Source organism: Neoarius graeffei, chromosome 18 (assembly GCF_027579695.1).
Source record: "Neoarius graeffei isolate fNeoGra1 chromosome 18, fNeoGra1.pri, whole genome shotgun sequence".
NCBI lineage: Eukaryota > Metazoa > Chordata > Actinopteri > Siluriformes > Ariidae > Neoarius > Neoarius graeffei.
This window is the reverse complement of record NC_083586.1, coordinates 19,623,318-19,647,253: the sequence shown is the minus strand read 5'-3', so window position 1 is coordinate 19,647,253 and position 23,936 is coordinate 19,623,318. Positions and strand designations below refer to the sequence as shown.

The 23,936-nt window shown below is 46.5% G+C and overlaps 1 protein-coding gene across 1 annotated transcript in view; it reads right to left on the bottom strand.

The window, feature by feature from the left end:
* Positions 1-23,936, bottom strand: part of LOC132866627 (interferon-induced protein 44-like) — a 40,973-nt gene that overhangs the window by 10,991 nt on the left and 6,046 nt on the right. The window lies entirely within an intron of this gene.

The window sequence follows — 23,936 nt, the reverse complement described above, 5'->3', positions numbered from 1 at the left end:
CTCTGTATGTGGTTTTCCCAAACTCTCTTGTAAGGAGTCTAAAGAGCAACAGGATAAAGAGCGTCTTTTCAATGCACATCCCCGATATAGGCATTGCTAAATCCAGTCGATGAGGTCACATGGCATTAGTTTTTTACCCCCCCCAAAAAAAGAAATATAAAATGTTTAAAATATGTTAATATATTGTATCATCATTAAGGTCATTAATAATCAAAAATAGAGTGATGGCTACAATTATCAACAGTTCATAATTATCAACACCTTTTCAGATTTACCAATAAAAAACAATTTTACAAAGGTGAGTTTCAGTTACAACAGTTATTATTGGTTAATTAATCAACCAGAAGACCCCCCTCGCCCTTTCATCTTGTCGTCTGATGACACAGCTCATTACCTGAGATGGAATTTTTTCAGTACAATCAGCAATTTGAGGAAAACCTGGATGTTATCATCACAGGTAAGCATGGTGGAAAGCTCATGAACATGTTTTTACTGATCAAATTCACCGATATTTCATGATCTCCTTGTCAAAACCTACTTTGTTTCTTACTCTTTCATTTGACAGTTGCCATTTTGTATCTAAACGCGCATTTGAGAAGTCACATGAGGTGTCAATAATAGTGATCACTTTCACTGGTGTCCACCATTATCGACAACCCTGTGGAATTAAGTGACATTTACAACTGTTATGTATCGATCTTTGTGTAACATTGTTGAAGTACACAAGGTACTTTAAAAAAATAAAAGTGCTGTGATTTATAATATTTTTTTCTGATTCATAACAGAATGGAATATTTATAGAGTATCTGGAATCCTACTGCAATAAATAGAATTAGACCAGAATTAAATTCCTCGTGTCAGTAATGGCGTTGAGAGTGACAGCTCGGAACAGACTACTAACATGGCTTCTCAAAACTACAATGCCCAAGAACCACAGTGCCCTCTATCACCTGCTTATTAATTACATCTGTCTCTCCTTTACTAATCATCACTCCTGTTACTTAAGCCTCTCTCACAGGCTCCCTAGTTGTGAAGTATCATTCAGTATTTACTCCTGGCATACCAAGCTGTTTACCTTCTGCATGCACTCTAGTTATTTTGACCCTTGTTCTCATTTTCTCTACTATGTTCTCTAGTCCTGTCTTCATTGCTCTGTTTGCTGATTGACGGACCCTTGCTTGTTCTTTGACTACGATTCTCATCCAGTGTTTTGGCTTCATTCCCAGTTTGCTTCTCCCACTAGAGGTCTGTGCGGGACAGAATTTTCAGTCCCGCTCCCGCCCGCTCCCGCATTGTGCAGTCCCGCTACCTCAAAGAATTATGATTTTCAGTCCCGCTCCCGCCCGCAAATGTTAGGACTAGGACTGTTTTGGCCTCTAGAGGCCGCTGTTATTTACTCTTCGTGTCATGTTTATTTTGGCCTCTAGAGGCCGCCACTGTTCCTGTGTTTTGTGTTTTTGTTAATTGCCTGTTTAGTCCTGATTATCTTCACCTGTGTCCTTAATTAGTTTGGGTATTTATACCCCTGAGTTCAGTCCTCTTGTGACGGAGTCTTTGTGCTGTTATGTTTATCTCCAGTTTCCTCTGTACTGTGTTCTTTGTTTTGCACTTTGATTTTCTTTGGGATTTAGTAGTGACTGTGTTTTTGGATCTTCTGAGCTTTTGCATTTTTGCCTTTTCCTTTTTGGACTTTGAACTTTTGATATTTTATTTTTCCCTTTGTCTTCCCAGTGTTGGATTATACTCTTTTGTTTTTTTTTTTGTTTTTTTTTGCCCTGTATATAGTGTATATAGTATAAATAAACCTTTTGATTCTTTTTCTACTTCCGCCTCACGCCTCTGCATTTGAGTCATCCCCCTGGTGGCCTAGTGGGGGTTTGCTGGATTATCACACCATCGAACCAGGTTCGAATCCCAGCAAAACCCTAACAGAAAGACTCCATCATGACCGACTCAGCAGAGGCTGCTTCAACTGTCTACCCAGCCAACCTTCAGGGAATTATGGCAGCTTTGACACGCTTCGGAGCGACCATGGACGCTCATGGACGTATGCTCACCAGCCAACGTGAGGCCCTTGCTCGCCACGAGGAACTGCTTCAGCAAATCGGGAAAACCCTGGCACAGCTGACATCTCTGCCTGCATCTCCTGATCCAGCTCCCGCTCCTGCTCCTGTGCCTCCTGTCATGCTGCCTTCTTCACCTCGTGAACCCAGCCTTCTTGCACCACAGAGGTACGACGGCAAGCACAGTGAGTGCCGAGAGTTCCTTACCCAGTGTCAACTCACCTTTGAGCTTCAGCCTACCACCTACACTACGGATCGCCGCAAGATTGCCTTTGTGATAACCTTATTAGCTGGTAAGGCGCGAGCCTGGGCTACTGCTATCTGGCAAAGACAGGGACCTGAGTGCCTTGATTTCCAGCTGTTTTCTGAAGAGATGCTTCGGGTCTTCTATCAGGCGGACATCAGTACTGACGCAGCCCGAAAGCTCATGTCCATCCGGCAAGGAGGAAGCGTCGCAGATTACGCCATCTCGTTCCGAACGCTCGCAGCAGTAAGTGGATGGAACGAGACTGCCCTGGTGTCAGCCTTCCACCATGGTCTGTCTGACCCCATCAAGGATGGTCTGGCCTCTATTGGATGCCCAAGTGACCTCGAAACCCTCATCTCACATGCTATTCGTCTGGACAACAGGATGAGAGAACGCCACCAAGCCTTGAGCCCCCCCAGCCTCCCTACCTCTACCTGGAAACCGTCTACCTCCTTCAGTGACTGTCCAGAACCCATGCAAGTGGGTCGTACTCGCCTCTCCGCATCTGAGAGGGAGAGCAGAAGGAGGGACAAGTGCTGCATCTACTGTGGCAAGCCGGGTCACTTCCGAGCATCATGTCCCGAACTCTTGGGAAAAGGACCACCCCGTCCAGCCGAGGGAGGGTTGTGACGGGGCCTACCCTCTCTTCCGGACTCCCTGGCCAAGGAATCTACATCCCGGTCTCCATCTCCTGGGGTGAGTCTGTCCACTCTTGTCAAGCTTTGTTAGACTCAGGGGCGGCTGGGAACTTTATGGATATTCACTTCGCCCAAAGCATCAATATTCCTACTGCACTTCTTGAAGTCCCACTGTCTGTGTCTGCCCTCGATGGCCAAGCCTTAGGTGATGGAAGAGTCACCCAAGTTACTTCTCCAGTCTTCCTCCAGTCTCAAGGTCACAAGGAAGAAATATCCCTGCACCTGATTCCTTCACCTGAGTTCCCAGTTATTCTAGGCCTTCCTTGGCTTACTCGCCACAACCCTCGCATAGACTGGGTAACAAGCCAGGTTGTGGAATGGGGCCCTGCATGCCATGCCTCTTGTCTGCTCTCTAGCTCTCCTGTGTCTCCTGCCGAGCCCCCTGATCTCACCGAGTTATCTCAAGTTCCCACAGAGTACTGGGATCTCAAGGAGGTATTCAGCAAGAGCAGGGCCACCGTTCTTCCTCCACACTGGGCCTACGACTGTGCCATCGACTTGCTCCCTGGGACTACCCCTCCTCGTGGCAGACTGTTTTCCCTCTCTCAGCCAGAACGCAAGGCCATGGAGGAATACCTCAAAGATGCCCTGGTCTCTGGGTTCATTCGACCCTCCACCTCACCTGCTGGAGCCGGCTTCTTCTTTGTCGGCAAGAAGGATGGGGGGCTCCGACCATGTATTGACTACAGGGGCCTGAACAAGATCACTGTGCACAACCGATATCCCCTTCCGCTGATGTCCACTGCTTTCGATCTGCTCCAAGGCGCCACCGTCTTCACCAAGTTGGACCTACGGAACGCATACCACCTCATCCGTATCCGACAGGGAGATGAGTGGAAGACTGCCTTTAACACCCCGTTTGGGCACTACGAATACCAGGTGATGCCCTTCGGACTCACCAACGCACCAGCTGTTTTTCAGGCCCTAATCAACGACGTCTTAAGGGACATGATTAACCTGTACGTTTTTGTCTACCTCGACGACATCCTTATCTTTTCCAAGACCGTGCAGGAGCACTGCCACCATGTCCGCCAGGTTCTCCAGAGGCTGCTACAGAACAATCTGTTCGCCAAGGCCCAGAAATGCGAATTTCATGTTCCCGAGGTCTCCTTTCTGGGATTTATTGTACAGACAGGCCAACTCCAAATGGACCCTGCCAAGACCTTGGCCGTCCGGGATTGGCCTACTCCCAAGTCCGTTAAGGAGGTTCAGCGGTTCTTAGGATTCGCTAACTTCTACCGCAAGTTCATCAGGAACTTCAGTTCTGTGGCAGCACCCATGTCAGACCTCACCAAAAGGACAGATGGATCTTATGTCTGGTCTCCTCAGGCGGAAAAGGCGTTCAAAGACCTCAAGGACCGCTTCTGCATGGCACCCATTCTGGTCCTCCCGGACACCTCCCAACCATTCATCGTGGAGGTGGACGCCTCGGACAGTGGTGTCGGCGCGGTGCTCTCTCAACGTTCAGAAGGAAAGCTGCACCCCTGCGCTTACTTCTCCCACCGCCTGAGTCCTACAGAGTCCTGGTACGATGTGGGGGATCGAGAACTGCTAGCGGTCAAACTGGCCCTTGAGGAGTGGAGGCACTGGCTGGAGGGAGCGCAACATCCATTCCTGGCTTGGACTGACCACAAGAACCTGGAGTACCTCCAGCAAGCCAAGAGACTGAACCCTCGACAGGCTAGGTGGGCCCTGTTTTTCAGTCGGTTTGACTTCACCCTCTCGTACCGCCCCGGCTCCAAGAACACCAAACCTGACGCACTGTCCAGGCTGTTCTCTGCCACTAACAGGGAGAATGAAGTTGGGCCTATTATCCCGGTGTCCCGGATTGTGGCCCCTGTCCGCTGGGGTATTGAGGAGGCTGTTCGACAAGCCCAACGCCAGGACCCCGGTCCTGGGACGGGGCCACAGGGCCTCTTGTACGTCCCACATCAAGCCCGGGCCAAGGTTCTCCAGTGGGGTCACTCTTCCCCTCTCACCGCCCACCCGGGAGCTCGGAGGACCCTGGACTTCCTGAAAAGACGCTTCTGGTGGCCTAACATGGAGAAGGAAGTAAGGTCATTTGTCCTGTCCTGTGAGGTTTGCACCAGAACCAAGAACCCACGACAGCGTCCCCAGGGTCTCCTGCATCCTCTGACCATTCCCCGGCGTCCCTGGTCCCACGTGGCAGTCGACTTCATCACGGGTCTCCCTGAGTCACAAGGTAACACGGTCATTTTGGTCATAGTTGACAGATTCTCCAAGGCCTGCCGCTTCATACCACTGTGCAAACTCCCATCTGCTCTTGAAACAGCTAAACTTATGTTCAATCATGTCTTCCGAGTCTTTGGTCTTCCACAGGACATCATCTCAGACCGAGGGCCCCAGTTCTCCTCCCGAGTGTGGCACGGGTTCTGCAAGGTCATCGGAGCCACTGCCAGCCTCTCCTCTGGGTTTCACCCACAGTCCAATGGTCAGACGGAGAGGCTCAACCAGGACCTGGAAACCACCCTGCGAGGCCTGGCTATGGATAACCCGACATCGTGGAGCACCTGGCTGCCATGGGCAGAGTACGCCCACAACACCCTGCAGTCATCGGCCACCAAGCTGTCGCCATTCCAGTGCCAATTCGGGTTCCAGCCACCTCTGTTCCCGGACCAGGAGGAGGACGCGGGGGTGCCCTCGGTCAACCAATATGTGAGACGGTGTTGCAAGACCTGGAGCAAGGTCAGGAAGACCCTCATACAGACCTCCAGAACCAACCAGACTCAGGCCAACCGCCATAGAAGACCTGCACACGCTTTCCGCCCTGGGCAGCGGGTTTGGCTGTCCACTAAGGACCTTCCGCTGCAGGTGGAGAACCGCAAGCTTGCTCCTCGCTACATTGGCCCCTTCAAGGTGGTGCGCAGGGTGAACCCTGTCTCCTACCGGCTCCAGTTGCCCCGGACTCTGAGGATCAACCCCACTTTCCATGTTTCCCTGTTGTGGCCCGTACTGACGTCTACGTATGCCCCTGCCCCTAGGAACCCCCCACCCCCCTGCATCTTCCAGGGGCAGACTGTGTTCACTGTGCATCGCCTGCTTGACTCCCGCCGGGTCCACGGCGGGTTGCAATATCTGGTGGACTGGGAGGGCTATGGTCCTGAGGAGCGCTGCTGGGTTCCTGCTCGGGATGTCCTAGATAAAGAACTATGTCGGGACTTCCATTCGGCCCATCCGGATCACCCTGGGAACGTCAGGAGACGCTCCTAGAGGGGGGGGTCCTGTTAGGACTAGGACTGTTTTGGCCTCTAGAGGCCGCTGTTATTTACTCTTCGTGTCATGTTTATTTTGGCCTCTAGAGGCCGCCACTGTTCCTGTGTTTTGTGTTTTTGTTAATTGCCTGTTTAGTCCTGATTATCTTCACCTGTGTCCTTAATTAGTTTGGGTATTTATACCCCTGAGTTCAGTCCTCTTGTGACGGAGTCTTTGTGCTGTTATGTTTATCTCCAGTTTCCTCTGTACTGTGTTCTTTGTTTTGCACTTTGCTTTTCTTTGGGATTTAGTAGTGACTGTGTTTTTGGATCTTCTGAGCTTTTGCATTTTTGCCTTTTCCTTTTTGGACTTTGAACTTTTGATATTTTATTTTTCCCTTTGTCTTCCCAGTGTTGGATTATACTCTTTGTTTTTTTTTTGTTTTGTTTTGCCCTGTATATAGTGTATATAGTATAAATAAACCTTTTGATTCTTTTTCTACTTCCGCCTCACGCCTCTGCATTTGAGTCATCCCCCTGGTGGCCTAGTGGGGGTTTGCCGGATTATCACACCAACGAACCAGGTTCGAATCCCAGCAAAACCCTAACAGCAAATCCCGCATGATGCAGACGTTCACGTTATTTCTCAGGAAAGTTCTTGTAATTGGCTTGGGGAATTTCACCTAGCGCACATAGCGAGGGTGCGCGTTGCCAGGTGGCATGCGCAGCTGAGGCTTTACAGAGATACCCATTGTGAGCTTCACTAGAGGAGCTCTGCTCTTCTGCCATGATCGGAAATCTCAAACACGGAAGAGCGGAAAGGAATCGGAAACGTACGCAAGATTAGACCACTGTGGCAGCGGGGGCATGGCCAAGCAGCAGTCTGTGAATGGAGGGCGGGGTCGGGGAAGGTAAGTGAGGTCATTACGCCTGATGTCAATTTGTGTGTGTGTGTTTGTTGCAGGGATGGAGTATAAAGGGAGGGGGAGAGAAGAGAAGAGGGATTCGCTCCCCGACCACAACACGTGTGTGTGTGAGTGAGTGAACGAGTGAAAGAAAGAAAGAAAGCTGAAAAGCTCAATCAAGTGAGTGTGTGTGAACATGAACTCTCGCCTGCCATGCTTCTGTGCTCCACCCACATCGGGGATTACTACAGTGGTGCTGAAACACGCTACCTTCCCCGACCCTGCCCTCCATTCACAGACTGCTGCTTGGCCACGCCCCCGCTGCCACAACCACATCCGCAAAGTTAGGCATCTTAAAATGTTTTTATTAATGCCAAATAAAATATCCAGCACAAATTATATATGATAGACATAAATTAATAATTTATAAAATTTATTTTAAACACGTTTTTAGTTAGCGGGACTGCAGCTTATCACCTCTCCTGCTCGTGCCTGCATTGTGCACTCCCCCTCCCGCCCGCGCCCGCAACAAGCTTTCAAAATTTGTCCCATGCCGCACTGCTTTGTGTTGGGTCCTGCGGGTCCCGCGGGACTCCCGCGGGAGTGCAGGGCTCTATCTCCCACGCTTCCCTGCACATACATCCATAAGTGCATACATCCATAAGTTTGTCAAAGTGGAAAAGAGCGAATTCCACTAGAGCTCTGTCTCATTTCTGGGGTTCATCATCTCCCCAGCTAGGATCCAGATGGACCCCCTCAAGCTTGAGGCAGTCGCAGACTGGCCTACCCCATCCTCACAATGAGAGCTCCAGTGTTTCCTGGGATTCACTAAATTCTACAGGCACTTCATCCACGACTTCAGCATGGTGGCTGGACCTCTCACTGCCTTGACCTCGATTAAGACCTTGTTCAAGTGGGGGGAGGAAGCAGAGAAAGCCTTCTCCATGCTCAAGCACAAGTTCACCACAGCACCCATTCTCACCATACCCAATCTGACCAAACAGTTCATCGTGGAGGTCGATGCTTCCGAGTCCAGGGTTGGAGCCATTCTTTCCCAGAGGGCCAGCGATAACAAGGTCCATCCCTGCTCCTTCTTCTCTCGCCGGCTGTCCCCTGCTGAACGTAATTACAACATTGGCGACAGAGAGTTGTTGGCCATCAAGCTAGCCTTGGAGGAGTGGATGCACTGGCTTGAGGGGTCGGATCTCCCCTTCCTAGTCTGGACCGACCATAAAAACCTGGAGTACCTCAAGTCTGCCAAACGTCTCAATTCCCATCAAGCCTGTTGGTCTCTCTTCTTCTCCCGGTTCAACTTCACGCTCTCCTACCAACAAGGCTCCAAGAATGGCAAACCCGATGCCCTGTCCAGGATGTTCTCCTCCCACCAAGAGGAGTCCAAGCCACCCGAGACCATCCTTCCTCCACCCTGCCTGGTGGGAGCTGCCATTCTAGAGGTTGAGACGCTCATGCAGAAGGCCCTGGAGCAGGACCCTGGTGAAGGTAACTCAAGCAACATACCACCTAATCATCTGTTCATTCCCTGTTCTGTGCAAACCCAGGTGCTGCAGTGGGGTCATGGCTCCAAGTTGGCTTGTCACCCAGGAGCTGCTCGAACCCTGGCACTTGTCCAACAGTGCTTCTGGCGGCCATCCATCAAGGAAGACATCCAGGAGTTCATGGCAGCCTGTGACACATGTGCCCGAAACAAGACAGCCAATCAACCCCCTGCCAGCTTGCTAAGACCCCTCCCGATTCCTCATCGACCCTGGTCTCACATCGCCCTGGACTTCATCACAGGACTCCCCAACTCAGGTGGCAATACATGCATCCTCACTGTCATTGACCGTTTTTCCAAGACCGTTCATTTCATTCCCCTGTCCAAGCTCCCCTCAGCCAAAGAGACCGCAGAACTACTCATCCATCACATTTTCCGCCTACATGGTCTGCCTACCGACACAGTTTCTGACTGGGGTCCTCAGTTCACTGCACAGTTCTGGAGAGCCTTCTGCAAACTCATCGGGGCCACCTGTAGTCTCTCCTCAGGCTTCCACCCACAGACCAATGGCCAGGCAGAATGGGCTAACCAGGCTTTGGAGGTTGCACTCAGGTGCATGGCATCCAGGGATGCCAGTTCTTGGAGCAAGTGCCTACCTTGGATCGAATACACGCATAACACATTCCTTTCCTCTGCCACAGGTCTCTCTTCATTCCAGTGTTCACTAGGGTACCAACCACCACTGATCAGGTGGAGGAGGTCGCCATACCCTCAGCCCAGATCTTCATACGCTGCTGCAGGAGGATGTGGGCAATGGCCCGGAGAAGACTCATTCGCTCCACCCTAGCATCCAAGAGGCAGGTTGACAAACGTCACTCTAAGGCACCCACCTACTGGGTGGGGCAACAAGTCATGCTCTCCACACACCACCTGCCACTCAGAACCTTCTCCCGCAAGTTAGCTCCCAGGTACCTAGGACCTTTCCTCATCAGCAAGGTAATCAATCCATGTTCCGTCAGACTGGCTTTACCACTCACCATGCGACGTGTTCACCCCACCTTTCACATATCACAGCTTAAACCCCTGGTCTCCAGTCCTTTGCCATTTCTGTACCTTTATTGCATTTCATGGTTTTTGCTCAAGCTATTGTTCTAGTTCATGGTTTTTGCACTTAGGGTTTTTTCTTGTTTATGTATTTTTTTGCTCTAGCATTTTTGTCCTTGTCTGTCTCATGTTTTTGTCAAGTTTTTTTGTCTCTTTTTACCTGGACTATTTTTGCCATTTGTTTTTGTCCCGTTTTTGCCATGCCCTTTTCCCTGGATTAAAGCACCTTATTTATTGGATTACTGTCTGTGTTCTGCTTGTGGATCCTTATCTTACCACACTTTCACCTCCCCTAACAGTTTACCTCCATTCAGATTAATACATGTAACTTGTATTGTGTGTTTAAATTAGCGGTATAAGATTATTTAATTTGCTTCAGAATGTGATTGTCTCAGTTCATCTGATTATTTAATTAGCCTTTTCAATGAATGAATGAACCCTTTATTGTTACTAGTCACAAGTACCAGCGAAATTGGCCATCAACCCGTCCGTACATATACACATACATACAATTGACACAGGGGGAGTAGACAGGACAGGAAGACAGGGATGAAAAATACAGAGTAACATGAAGGGAGGGGAGGAGAAAAAAGCAACCCCCACACTATGCTCCTGGGGAGTACAGTGTGGGAACATTAAAAAAACACCTCAGTACATAAGCACAAAATAACACAGTACACTTTACAACATAAAAACTCGGGACTTGAGGGGGAAGAGGTGAGGGTGGGGGCGATAATGGGAGGGGGGTCAGGGGGAGGGGGTGGGGGGAGGGGCAGAGGTATAAGTAACCCAGCGCTAACAAGCAGTCCGGTCCTGCAGCCATGATGGCGCTTACCCGCTTGTCACACTGGGGGTAAAAAGCAGTGACTGTGGGAAGTGGGGGAAGGAATGCAAGAGCATCTCACTGCAGTGATCTTCAGGGGGAGTTGTTGTTCCAGCAATGGCCTTGGCCAAGGCCAGTGCTGTCTGAGGGAGCCGAAAGCAGATAAGATTGGGATTGTTTGGTCTTGGAGCGAGTAGACACATTCTTTTACACAACTACTCTGTTTGTCCATTCTGGTCTCCGAATTGATCCATTTTCCTTTGCAAAGCCAAAAGCTTCTCCATGATGTTATCCATGTTGCAGTTCAAGTTCTGAATAGCCACAGCCTGAGTGCCAACAGCTCTGCCCACCGCTTCAATCATGTTGGGTAGCTTTATGGGGCTTTGGACAGCTGTCACCATTTTCTGATTTCCTCAATAAACCAGGGCAATGCCTAATCCGATCTGCAAAAGTCCTGTAATCATGGTTCCGAATAGGTAGATGTCTTCAATGTCCTCCACAGAAAGAACCGCCAGGCACACGACCCGCCACCTCTCCCACACGTCCATCGTGTAGCCATCTGCGAACGTTCTGGCATGACAGGCCGGTTCCCCCGAACCCAGGCTTCTCGTTGAGAAAATTGTGTCAATTGCATGAAGAGACCAGTTTATCAATTCCATGATTTTTAGTTTGAAGAGCAGTGCGGAGAGAGTCTCTCAAAAGTATAGATAATAGACAGACAAGACAGAGAAGCAGAAGCAGGGAAGATAAGGGAAGGAGAGGCAGAGAAATCTGACTGCCTTCCGTGAGAGCATGGAGAAAGAGAAGAAAGAGATGTTTTATTAGAGAAAATGCATGCACGTACATGTATGTTGCATAAGTTATAACACCTATCCTGTTTTAATGAAAGTCAACCCACAATCAATGAAGTCAAATCAGTCTTAGTTGAGCAAGTCACTCATGGTATTTCTTACTTTAATGAATGAATGAATGAATGAATGAATGAATTTATTTATTTCGAACATGTATAAAAATGTATGTAACTATTTATACATACAAAAGAAAGAAAATGAAAAAAGTGACAAAAAAAGAATAAATAAAATAATATAAAGAGCTAATACATTACAATACACCGCACATTGTTCGAAAAAGGAGTGGGAAGAAGTACAATACTTTTTTTAATTTCCCACCCCTTTTTAACTACCCCGAAATCCAAACTACATTAATACACTTATAAAAATATATACCACATATACACTTCATGATTATCCATATAAATATATAATTACAAAAATAAATATATACTACATACCATATCCATATACATATATATACATATACACATAACTATCTATATAAATATATAATTACAAAAAAAAAAAATATCTACTACATACTTATCCCTGTAAATATGAAGATATCTATCCCCATAAATAAATATATACCATATACTAAGCTAGTTCTAATATAACAATCAACCCTATTCTATTTATCCCTCATCATCCTCCATTAACATATTTCCTCTGCAATATACTTGTTTAAAAATATTTTTTTGTACCTTTTTTTAAACAGATTTATATTTGCACTTTGTTTTATTTCTGTCTCCAGTCTGTTCCATAAAGTCACCCCACAGCTCGATACGCACATGCTTTTCATATTTGTTCGAACCTTTGGTTTTTTAAAATTTAGGTCTCCCCTTAGATTATATCCCCCCTCTCTCTCACTGAACATTCCTTGTATATTTTTTGGCAATAGATTATTTCTTGCTTTGTACATTATTTGTGCTGTTCTGAATTTGACCAGATCCATAAATTTCAACATGTGTGATTTTATGAATAGTGGGTTTGTGTGATCTCTGTATCCTGTTTTGTTTATTGTCCTTATTGCTCTTTTCTGTATTGTACATATCGGCTGCAGAGTGGTTTTGTAGGTGTTTCCCCAGACTTCGACACAATAAGTCAGATATGGCAAAAATAATGAGTAATATAGAGTATGCAAAGATTTACAATCAATAATATATTTTGTTTTCCACAGAATTGCCGAGCACTTTGCCAGTTTTGCTCGTACGTATCCTACATGAGGTTTCCAGCAGACTTTAGGATCCAAAATGACACCAAGAAATTTAATTTCCTGTACCATTTCTATCTTAGTATTGTCTATTATCAATTCTACATTACAATCTATTTTATGTCTCCCAAACAACATAATCTTTGTTTTGCTTAGATTTAATGATAATTTATTTTTGTCAAACCATAGTTTTAGTTTATTTATTTCAGTTGTGATTATCTCTAAAGTCTGCTGCAAATTCTCACCGGAACAAAAAATATTGGTGTCATCTGCAAACAAAACAAATTTCAATTCTTGCGAAATTGTACATATGTCATTGATGTATATTATGAATAATTTCGGACCTAATATTGACCCCTGTGGTACCCCGCATGTAATGTTCATGAAATCAGATTTATGGTCACCTATCTGCACAAACTGTTGCCTGTTTCTTAGATAGCTCGACAGCCAGCTCCACCCAACTCCCCTAACACCACACTTTTCTAGTTTACTTAATAATATACTATGATCAATAGTATCGAATGCTTTTTTTAGGTCCACAAATACTCCAATTGCGATTTTTTTATTGTCTATACATTTTGTGATTTCCTCTATTAGTTCCATTAGTGCCATCGATGTTGATCTGTCCGTTCTGAATTCATATTGACTGTCTGTAAGGAGGTTGTGTTTTTCAATGAATTTGTCCAGTCTATCTGAAAAAAGTTTTTCGAGTATTTTGGAGAATTGGGGGAGTAAAGAAACAGGCCTGTAGTTTGTGAAATGGTGTCTATCTCCGGTTTTAAACAATGGTATCACTTTTGCAATTTTCATTTTGTCTGGAAATGTACCTGATTGAAAAGATAAATTGCAGATGTGGGTGAGTGGTTTCACAATTCCCTCAATAACTGTCTTTACTGTTAACATGTCTATATCATTCCAGTCTGCAGAAGTTTTGTTTTTACATTTTCTTACAATTTGGATAATTTCTTCCTCATCAGTTGCAGTTAGAAAAATTGTACTTGGATTTCTGTCCCCCATATCTTCTATGTCCCCACATTGTGTTGTTTCGGGTTCCTTTATTTTTGCCGCTAAATCTGGTCCCACATTTACAAAGAATTGATTAAAACCATTCACCACATCCTCCATATTATTTATGGTCTTATCATTTACAGTGTAGTACTCTGGGTAATTTGTAGTTTTGGATCCATTTCTCACAATACCATTCAATACAGTCCATATACCTTTAATATTGTTTTTATTTTTCTCCACTAATTTATTATAATAGTCTTTCTTACATATCCTCATAATATTAGTTAATTTATTTTTATATTTTTTATATTTTTCCTCTGCCTCTATAGTTCGATGCTTTAAGAATTGTCTGTATAATATATTTTTCTTTTTGCAGGCATTTTGTAGCCCCTTGGTGACCCACGGACTATTTGTATATTTATGTATATTACTGTATTTCTTTATAGGACAATTTTTATTATATAGTTCATTGAATATTATTAAAAATTCCTCATATGCTTTATCAACATCTTTTTCTTTATAAACTACATTCCAGTCCTGTATTATTAAGTCATTTTTTAGTGCAATCATGGTTTCTTCAGTTTTCATTCTTATATATTTATAATTTTTATTATCCTTTTTCTTGCTATAATTACAGTAATATACATTAAAAATAGATAGGTGGTCACTGATGTCTGTTAATAGTAGACCGCTCTCTATATTATTTTCCAGGATATTAGTAAATATATTATCTATTAAAGTGGTGCCACTTTCACCATAAGTTATTTATATGACTTTGGTTTATAGCTGTAAAAGGCCTCGGCCTTAAAACCCATTCCTGCTGTGACGTTACACACTCAAGCCTGGCTGGCTCAGCGGGGCAGCTCAAATGCCAACTTTGCAGTCGATTTTAACTCTCAAAAATATATATATATTTATTCCCATTTATGCAGCATACAAGAGTCAATGATGGAGATACTATCCACTCAGAAATTTATTTAAAAATAAAGGCTCTGCGTATTTGCTTTAAGGGGCTTTCAGGAAACTCACCCAGGGGCGGACTGGCAATCTGTGCGTTCTGGAAAAGTCCAGAATGGCTGTCCGGTCTACGGCAGTCAGCCCTGTTCAATAACCAAAATTTTCAGTCTATCAACTAACAACAGGTGGCGCTAAGACGATAATTTATCCGTCAATCATTATTCCATAGGCCTAAAAGCCAACAAAGAAGAGTAACATTAGTGTCTGTCAACAGAAAGATGGCAAGCAGAAAACGTAAGGAGAAAGGTGGATGGGAAAAGTTAAAACAAAAGAAAGTGAAGTCACTTGAAGAAGATGCTTCAAAATGTAGAAAGCTCACAGAGCTTTTTGGCAGCAGTGCAACTGCAAGCAGCAGCAGTAACGTTCATGTCACGTTATCACTGAGCGAGACTGAGAACCAGGTGGACATCCAACCTGACCAACCACATGCTGCTGATGATAGTCATGATGAGGGGCAGGCAGCTGAGGGAATTTCACCGGAGGAGGAGGTACCAGTAAGTGACAATGACATAAAACCATAGCATAAAACAGGTTACGTAAAGGCCACTCATAGACCCCTCTCATAGTAGGCCAATCTTCTATTGACTGGATTTGCGGTGTGATGACGAGAAATATGTGGTTTATTGCTGTCAAAACAAACAAACTACAAAGCAAGCCAATTATAAATAGCAGGGGCGATTCTAGCATCTGATCTTTGGGGGTGCTTAGCCCCCAGAGCTGAGAGAGGCACCTGGCTTGAACGACAGTGTTTCCACGTTTATTCCGCATTTAGACTAGACTTAACTAGACAAGAAGACTAGATTAGACAAGACTAGACTTATGCAATGTTTTAACAAAAGATGACCCAATAAACTATGATATCTACACATTTACAACCACTGACACAAATATTTACGTTGTATTTTTAACTAAACAAGACCTACTACTGCATTTGTAATGTTGGAGCTATTAATTTTGAACAGTGGTAATTGTTAATTAATGTGTTATTGTGTATTGTGTAATAATAGTGTGTATTATTATGAGTTTACATTAGTTTATATTTTTTGTTATATTTGTTATATTTTGGTAGTGGGCGGCACGGTGGTGTAGTGGTTAGCGCTGTCGCCTCACAGCAAGAAGGTCCTGGGTTCGAGCCCCGGGGCCGGCGAGGGCCTTTCTGTGTGGAGTTTGCATGTTCTCCCCGTGTCCGCGTGGGTTTCCTCCGGGTGCTCCGGTTTCCCCCACAGTCCAAAGACATGCAGGTTAGGTTAACTGGTGACTCTAAATTGACCATAGGTGTGAATGTGAGTGTGAATGGTTGTCTGTGTATATGTGTCAGCCCTGTGATGACCTGGCGACTTGTCCAGGGTGTACCCCGCCTTTCGCCCGTAGTCAGCTGGGATAGGCTCCAGCTTGCCTGCGACCCTGTAGAAGGATAAAGCGGCTAGAGATAATGAGATGAGATGAGATATTTTGGTATTGTTCTTTTGATAGTCATTTGTTTGGATTTGTTTGGATTGGTTTGGATTTGTGAATGATAAGCAAACGTAAACGCTATGTTACATTAAATAAAATTGACTAACATACGGTGGTCTAGCACCGTAGCACTTGTACAGCTCTGCACAAAAGTATCTCGATATGGATGATAAATGTCGTTTTTATCATTCTGTTCATAGACCAGGGAACATCAATATTGCATTATGCATATTATTGTGTTGTGTTTAACAATTGTAATAGATAGGCAAGCACAAATGGCCGCTGTGGCAGCAGGGGCGTGGTCAAGCGCCGGTCTGTGACAGGAGGGTGGAGCCAGGGAAGGTGAGTGGCAGAATCGCTTCACCTGACTGTAATTAACCTGTGTTTGTGTGTGTTTTCCCAGTAACCGCTCCCTATTTAAGGAGGCAGAGAGAGAGGAGAGGGAGCGCAACCCGGGACGAGACGAGTGTGTGTGTGTGTGAATGGATGAGATTACTTAAACTGAAAAGTTGTAAAAATAAATCGCCTTGTCTGCCTCCAAACGTTGTCCTGCCGTCCTCTGTGCTCCACCCACACTCGATACGCGCTACAGTGGTGCCGAAACCCGGGATTAAGGTGGAGCACCAACACAGCAGCCTTCTGTGTCTGTCTCTCCCCCCCCTCAGGTGAGTGAGCCCCAGAACACAGCTGCAGAGGGAAGGCCCGGGCCGGTTTGCTGGCGCTGCGAGGAACCGGGCCACCTGCAGCAACAGTGTGCAGCGATGGAAGTGGGGGAAGTGGTGCGGATCCCCGACGCGCCAGAGGCTGCCCTCGATCGGGCTGGAGCGTATCGCATACCGGTAAGTGTACAAGGGGCTACATATCAGGCGTTGGTGGATTCGGGTTGCAATCAGACCTCGATCCGCCAAAGCCTGGTGCAAGCCGAGGCATTGGGGGGAGCACAAGGGGTGAAGGTGTGTGTGCATGGGGATATTCACAGTAGAGGTCTGCGCGGGTCGGATTTTTCAGTCCCGCTCCCGCTCGTGCCCGCATTGTGCAGTCACGCTCCCGCTCGCGCCCGCAAAGAATTATGATTTTCAGTCCCGCTCCCGCCCGCGCCCACAAAAAAATTATGATTTTCAGTCCTGCTCCCGCCCGCGCCTGCCATATTTTGTCCCGCTCCCGCCCGCAAATCCCGCATGATGCAGACGTTCGCGTTATTTCTCAGGAAAGTTCTTGTCTTGACACAGCGTGATGGTGCCCCGCCCCCTACTTAGATGGATTTTAGCATAAATATCTACAGCTCACGTTCGTCATTATTTACCTTGTTTCTGAATTCAGCATGTAGTATCTCTAATAATAATTAGTGCTGTCAAGCGATTAAAATATTTAATGGCGAATCACACATTTTTATCACATGAGAAACCATTGTAATTCTCTGATCAGCATACAAAAGTGAATGGGCTTGCTTTGTACCAAGGGTGCGTGTTTTTTTTTTTTATTGCAAAGCAGAGCTAACAAGAGGCGTGAACTTCACTCTTCTTCCACTTCACTCAGTGAAGTGATTTCCTGCTTGAGTTTAACAAGAGACGTGAAATTCACTCTTCTTCCACTTCACTCAGTGAAGTGATTTCCTGCTTGAGTTAGTCTACAGCTCTATCAGAGAGACAGGTTACACAGTGACGGTAGGCTTGACATGCTTGATTATAATATAAAGTACACTATTATATTAACTTTAAGTTGTTCGTTAATAAATATTGCATTGAGTCTGATCTTTACTGTTTCATCTCACTTAACACATTTCGTACTTTTACACTTTTTCTGCCTGTTGATGCGTCGCGCTGTCCAATCAGAGGCGGCCAAATTTGCATATTACAGGAAGGATTTCTGGGATAGCATTGAGTTTACAGACGCTGTCTTCTTAAAACTGAATAAATATTTAAAAAGAGCCAAAATGAGCCAGTCTTTTGAACGGCTCTTTTCAAAGAACGGATCACAAAGATGCGGATCCCATCAAAGAGCCATAAATCCCATCTCTACTAGTTTCAAAAGCTTATGAAAAACCTACATCATGTCACAGAGCGTTAATCTCGCGATAAAAAAAAATTATCGCCGTTAAAATTGAGTCAAGTTAACGCGATAATAACGCGACATTTTTTACAGCACTAATAATAATAATAATAATAATAATAATAATAATAATAAAAGACAGGCGAGCACGTAATTCCGAGTGGAAATTTGGTATATTTATTGTTCAGCCATACAAAACATTAGGCTAACCCAGTTTACATTTGTTAAGCATTTCTAACTAGAATATCCTATAGAATACCCTATAAGCATAGCATATATAAATGTTATAACAAAACACAGTCCTAGCCTACTTATCACAGCAAGCAAAGGGCAGCTGATTTCCATCCACGTCGTACACGAGTGAGAACGACTTCCAAATGTCTGATTTCAGGACTCTTGACTTTTTAATGGTAAATGTACCTCTTTTTAAAGCAGCACTTACTTTTGAAGCACTGTGAGATTCAGTAAAGGAGCTCTGCTCTTCTGCCATGATCGGAGATCTCAAACACGGAAGAGGAAAAAAATCGAGAAACGAACGAGAGATATTTATCCTCTCCTGGATCAGAATCAGGATCATAATTCTGATGACCAGCTCATCAAAGGTGTCATTGAGGCATCATGTTAGTGTGGGTCACTGGAGGCTGGGTGTGAACTGCGAGTCATTAGAGTGATCAAAGGATTTCCCGTTAGGGTGATCAATGGCAAATTTAAGATGCCATTCCTCACTCAATCTGGCAATCTGACTCTCTCTGCAAATTTAGGCATCTTAAAATGTTTTTATTAATGCCAAATAAAATATCCAGCACAAATTCTATATGATAGACATAAATTAATAATTTATACATTTTATTTCAAACACGTTTTTAGTTAGCGGGACTGCAGCTTATCACGGCTCCCGCCCGCGCCGCATATGTGCACTCCCGCTCCCGCCCGCACGCGCATATGTACACTTCCGGTCCCGCCCGCGCCCGCAATGAGCTTTCAAAATTTGTCCCGCGCCGCACTGCTTTGCGGCGGGTCCCGCGAGTCCCGCTTGACTCCCGCGGGAGTGCAGGGCTCTAATTCACAGCTACCCGTTGGTGTCGGTCCACATACATTTCAGAGGGGAGAAATCGATAGTGAAGGCAGCGGTTAATCCTCGCCTTACCCACTCTTTGATCTTGGGGACTGATTGGCCGGGATTTCAGGGTTTAATGGCACGCCTAGTAAAGAGTGGGTCCTGCCGGTTAACAGGGGAGGGTCCCGGTGTCGCTTTGGCTGGAGCTGCGGTCGCAGAGCCGTCTACGTCATCTCCGCGACAGAGTGAGGAGCCACCGGCCCCGCCTCTTTCTATTGGGGAATCCCTCGCGGATTTCCCACTGGAACAATCGCGAGACGAGACTCTGCGACACGCATTTGACCAAGTGAGAGTAATCGATGGTCAGACGCTCCAGCCGGGCGCCACCCCGTCCTTCCCCTATTTTTCCATTTTGAAGGATAGGTTATACCGAGTGACGCAGGGCACTCAGACGAAAGAGCGAGTCACCCAATTGTTAATTCCAAAGAGCCGCCGGGAATTGGTATTTCAGGCGGCTCACTTTAATCCCATGGCTGGACACCTCGGGCAGGATAAGACACTCGCCCGGATAATGGCCCGATTCTATTGGCCGGGGATTCGCGGCGACGTCCGTAAGTGGTGTACGGCGTGCCGTGAATGCCAGTTAGTAAATCCAGCGGCCATTCCAAAAGTGTCCTTGCGCCCCCTACCATTAATCAAGACCCCATTCGAAAGAATTGGGATGGATCTCGTCGGGCCATTAGATCGGTCAACACGAGGGTATCGCTTTATATTGGTTCTGGTGGACTATGCAACGCGATACCCGGAAGCGGTGCCTCTTTGCAATATCTCAGCACACAGTATTGCGGAGGGCCTCTTCCACGTCATCTCCCGGGTTGGAATCCCAAAAGAGATTCTGACTGACCAAGGCACCTCGTTTATGTCACGAACACTGAGCGAACTGTATGGGCTACTGGGTATTAAGCCGATCCGCACCAGCGTTTATCACCCACAGACGGACGGTTTAGTTGAACGGTTCAATCGCACCCTCAAGAATATTATCAAAAAATTCGTAAGTGAGGATGCACGTAACTGGGATAAGTGGCTCGAACCCTTGTTGTTTGCAGTGCGAGAGGTCCCCCAAGCCTCCACGGGGTTCTCCCCGTTTGAATTATTATATGGGCATAAGCCGCGCGGCATCTTAGATGTACTGCGGGAAAATTGGGAGGAGGGACCTTCACCGAGCAAAAACGAAATTCAGTACGTTATGGATCTGCGTGCAAAACTCCACACGCTCACCCACCTAACTCAGGAGAATTTGCGGCAGGCCCAGGAATGGCAAGCCCGCCTGTACAACAAGGGCACGCGCCTTAGAGAGTTCACTCCGGGAGATAAGGTACTCGTCCTGTTGCCCATGTCGAGCTCCAAATTAATTGGCAGGTGGCAAGGACCCTTTGAGGTCACACGGCGAGTTGGGGACGTCGACTATGAGGTTAGGCGAACGGACAGGGAGGGGGCACTACAGATCTACCACCTCAATCTGCTGAAACTCTGGAACGAGGAGGTCCCCGTGGCGCTGGTGTCGGTAGTTCTGGAGAAGGCAGAGCTGGGGCCGGAGGTCCAAAAAGGGTCATTGGCATCACGTACCTCTCCGGTCCCCTGTGGAGACCACCTCTCCCCGACCCAACTCACGGAGGTCGCCCAGTTGCAGGCCGAGTTTTCGGATGTGTTCTCGCCCCTGCCCGGTCGCACTAACCTCATAGAACACCACATAGAGACGCCCCCGGGGGTGGTAGTGCGTAGCCGCCCTTATAGACTACCCGAACACAAAAAAAAGGTGGTTCGGGAAGAACTTCAGGCCATGCTCGAAATGGGCATCGTCGAGGAGTCCCACAGTGACTGGAGCAGCCCGGTGGTCTTGGTTCCCAAGGCCGACGGCTCGGTCCGGTTCTGTGTGGACTATAGAAAAGTCAACGCGGTGTCTAAATTCGACGCGTACCCAATGCCTCATATTGATGAGCTGCTCGATTGACTAGGCACGGCTCGCTTTTACTCGACACTGGATTTGACGAAGGGATATTGGCAGATCCCCTTAACTCTATTATCCCAGGAAAAAACGGCCTTTTCCACACCGTTCGGCTTACACCAGTTCGTCACACTTCCGTTTGGGCTGTTTGGGGCGCCCGCTACGTTTCAGCGGCTGATGGACCGGGTCCTCCGGCCCCACGCCACCTATGCGGCCACTTACCTAGACGATATCATCATTTATAGTAATGATTGGCAGCGGCACCTACAACACCTAAGGGCCGTCCTTAGGTCGCTGAGGCGGGCGGGACTCACTGCCAACCCGAAGAAGTGTGCGATTGGGCCGGTGGAAGTACAGTATCTGGGCTTCCACTTGGGCAACGGGCAGGTGTGTCCCCAAATTAATAAGACAGCAGCGATTGCGGCCTGCCCGAGGCCCAAGACCAAAAAGGGGGTGAGACAGTTCCTGGGGCTGGCTGGCTACTATCGTAGGTTTATACCTAATTATTCGGACGTCACCAGCCCGCTGACTGACCTCACTATAAAGGGGGCGCCAGATCTGGTCCAGTGGACGGAGCAGTGCCAGCGGGCTTTCTCTGAGGTAAAGGCTGCACTGTGTTGGGGGCCATTTTTACACTCCCCTGACTTCTCTCTCCCTTTTTTGTTGCAGACCGATGCGTCGGACAGAGGGCTGGGGGCCGTTTTGTCCCAGCGGGTGGAGGGGGAGGACCGCCCAGTCTTATACATCAGCCGGAAGCTGTCAGTGCGTGAGGGGCGCTACAGCACAATTGAGAAGGAGTGCCTGGCGATCAAGTGGGCGGTCCTTGCCCTCCGTTACTATCTGCTGGGGCGCTCTTTCACCCTCTGTTCGGACCACGCGCCCCTCCAGTGGCTCCACCGCATGAAGGATGCCAACGCGCAGATCACCCGTTGGTATCTGGCACTCCAACCCTTCAACTTCAAGGTGGTCCACAGGCCGGGGGCGCAGATGGTCGTGGAGGACTTCCTCTCCCGTCGGGGGGGGGGGGGGAGTCGGCTGCGGGCCGGACGGGCGCCCGGCCTGAGTCGGGCGGTGGGGGTATGTGGCAGCGGGGGCGTGGTCAAGCGCCGGTCTGTGACAGGAGGGTGATGCCAGGGAAGGTGAGTGGCAGAATCGCTTCACCTGACTGTAATTAACCAGTGTTTGTGTGTGTTTTCCCAGTAACCGCTCCCTATTTAAGGAGGCAGAGAGAGAGGGAGCGCAACCCGGGACAAGACGAGTGTGTGTGTGTGTGTGTGTGTGTGTGTGAATGGATGAGATTACTTAAACTGAAAAGTTGTAAAAATAAATCGCCTTGTCTGCCTCCAAACGTTGTCCTGCCGTCCTCTGTGCTCCACCCACACTCGATACGCGCTACAGCCGCGATTTCATATGTTCACCTCTGCATAATTCATGCAGATTAGGCTCTTTACGTTCAAGAGAACCAAAGCTCTAGCCTATCATTAACCAAAAGTTTGAGGGGGAGAAGTGTTTTCCATTTTGGCACTGTTTATCTTTGTCTTCTCTTTCGTGGTGCGTGGTGGAATGTCTGTGGAATAGGCTACAAATGTTGTTTGAAGGATGATTGGTTGAATGGTATCATAACTAATCACAGCAGCATTGCATTGTGCAATTTGTTAATAGCTTAATTTTAGATCTGTTTGTCAGGATTACCTACCAAAAAATCAGCATAAATATTAAAATTATAAAATGTGTCAAGCAGGCTAATTCTTACACAGAAGAGACCTAAAAGGCTAAAAATGTAATTAGGATTTAGGAAAAACCTCCAAATCTGTTTTATTCTTCTTGTCTGTAGCCTAGGTATCAAATGCTATGTTTATCCAAACTTTTGGCTGTTTTTTAAAAATAGAATTTTGAGGCATAAGTACAGGTTTAAAGGCTGTCATTCCAAATAATACTATTAAACAAATGTTACTCAAGCATATGTCAGAGCACAGTGTGAAGGGTTTTCTTAGATGCCATTGCATAGTTTAGATATAATCAACAATAGCATTAGCATCCAACTTCATCTTTTCAATTGTTTGTTTATTCAGGTTGAAGATAGTGGCAGCTCAAAAGGTGACCGGGAGAGTCCAGGAAAGTGCCAGAATGAGGGATCAGTGCCCCGATATTTCAGCCGCCCCAGTTCAGACAGTTACAGCCTGGTGCAGTTTTTCAGTTACCACCCCCAGCAAAAGCCCAAAAACCTGTTCATCTGTAAATGGGTTTTGTTACACTCTAAAAAATAATGGGGCCAGTACCGGTTCTTCAGGGCGATGCCATAGAAGAACCTTTTTCAGGGCTTCAAAGAACCGTTCATGCAACAGTTCTTTAAAGAACCATTTAAACCATTTGTTTGAGCAGTGAAGACAGATTTGTGTAAACATAGCCTATGTACATTGACCAGCAAATGGTAAGAGAATGCCAGGCTCTGAAGAACCATTTCCAATGTGAAGAACCTTTCGCATAATGTAATAGTTCATCACAGAGTTTTGACTCTCCATGGAACCATCCAGAGATTTGAAGAACCACTGAAGCACCTTTATTTTTTAGAGTGTATGACAAAAAAAAATGTTATGAAAATAGTTCATCTGTGTGGGTTTATGACAGACAATATACCACTATAGCACTTTACTACTGTATAACACTATAGTATACTATCCCTTAGCAAAAAGTAGTATACTTAAAGTTCATTTTATTAAGTATGCTTCAGTATAAGTATAGCAAGTATACT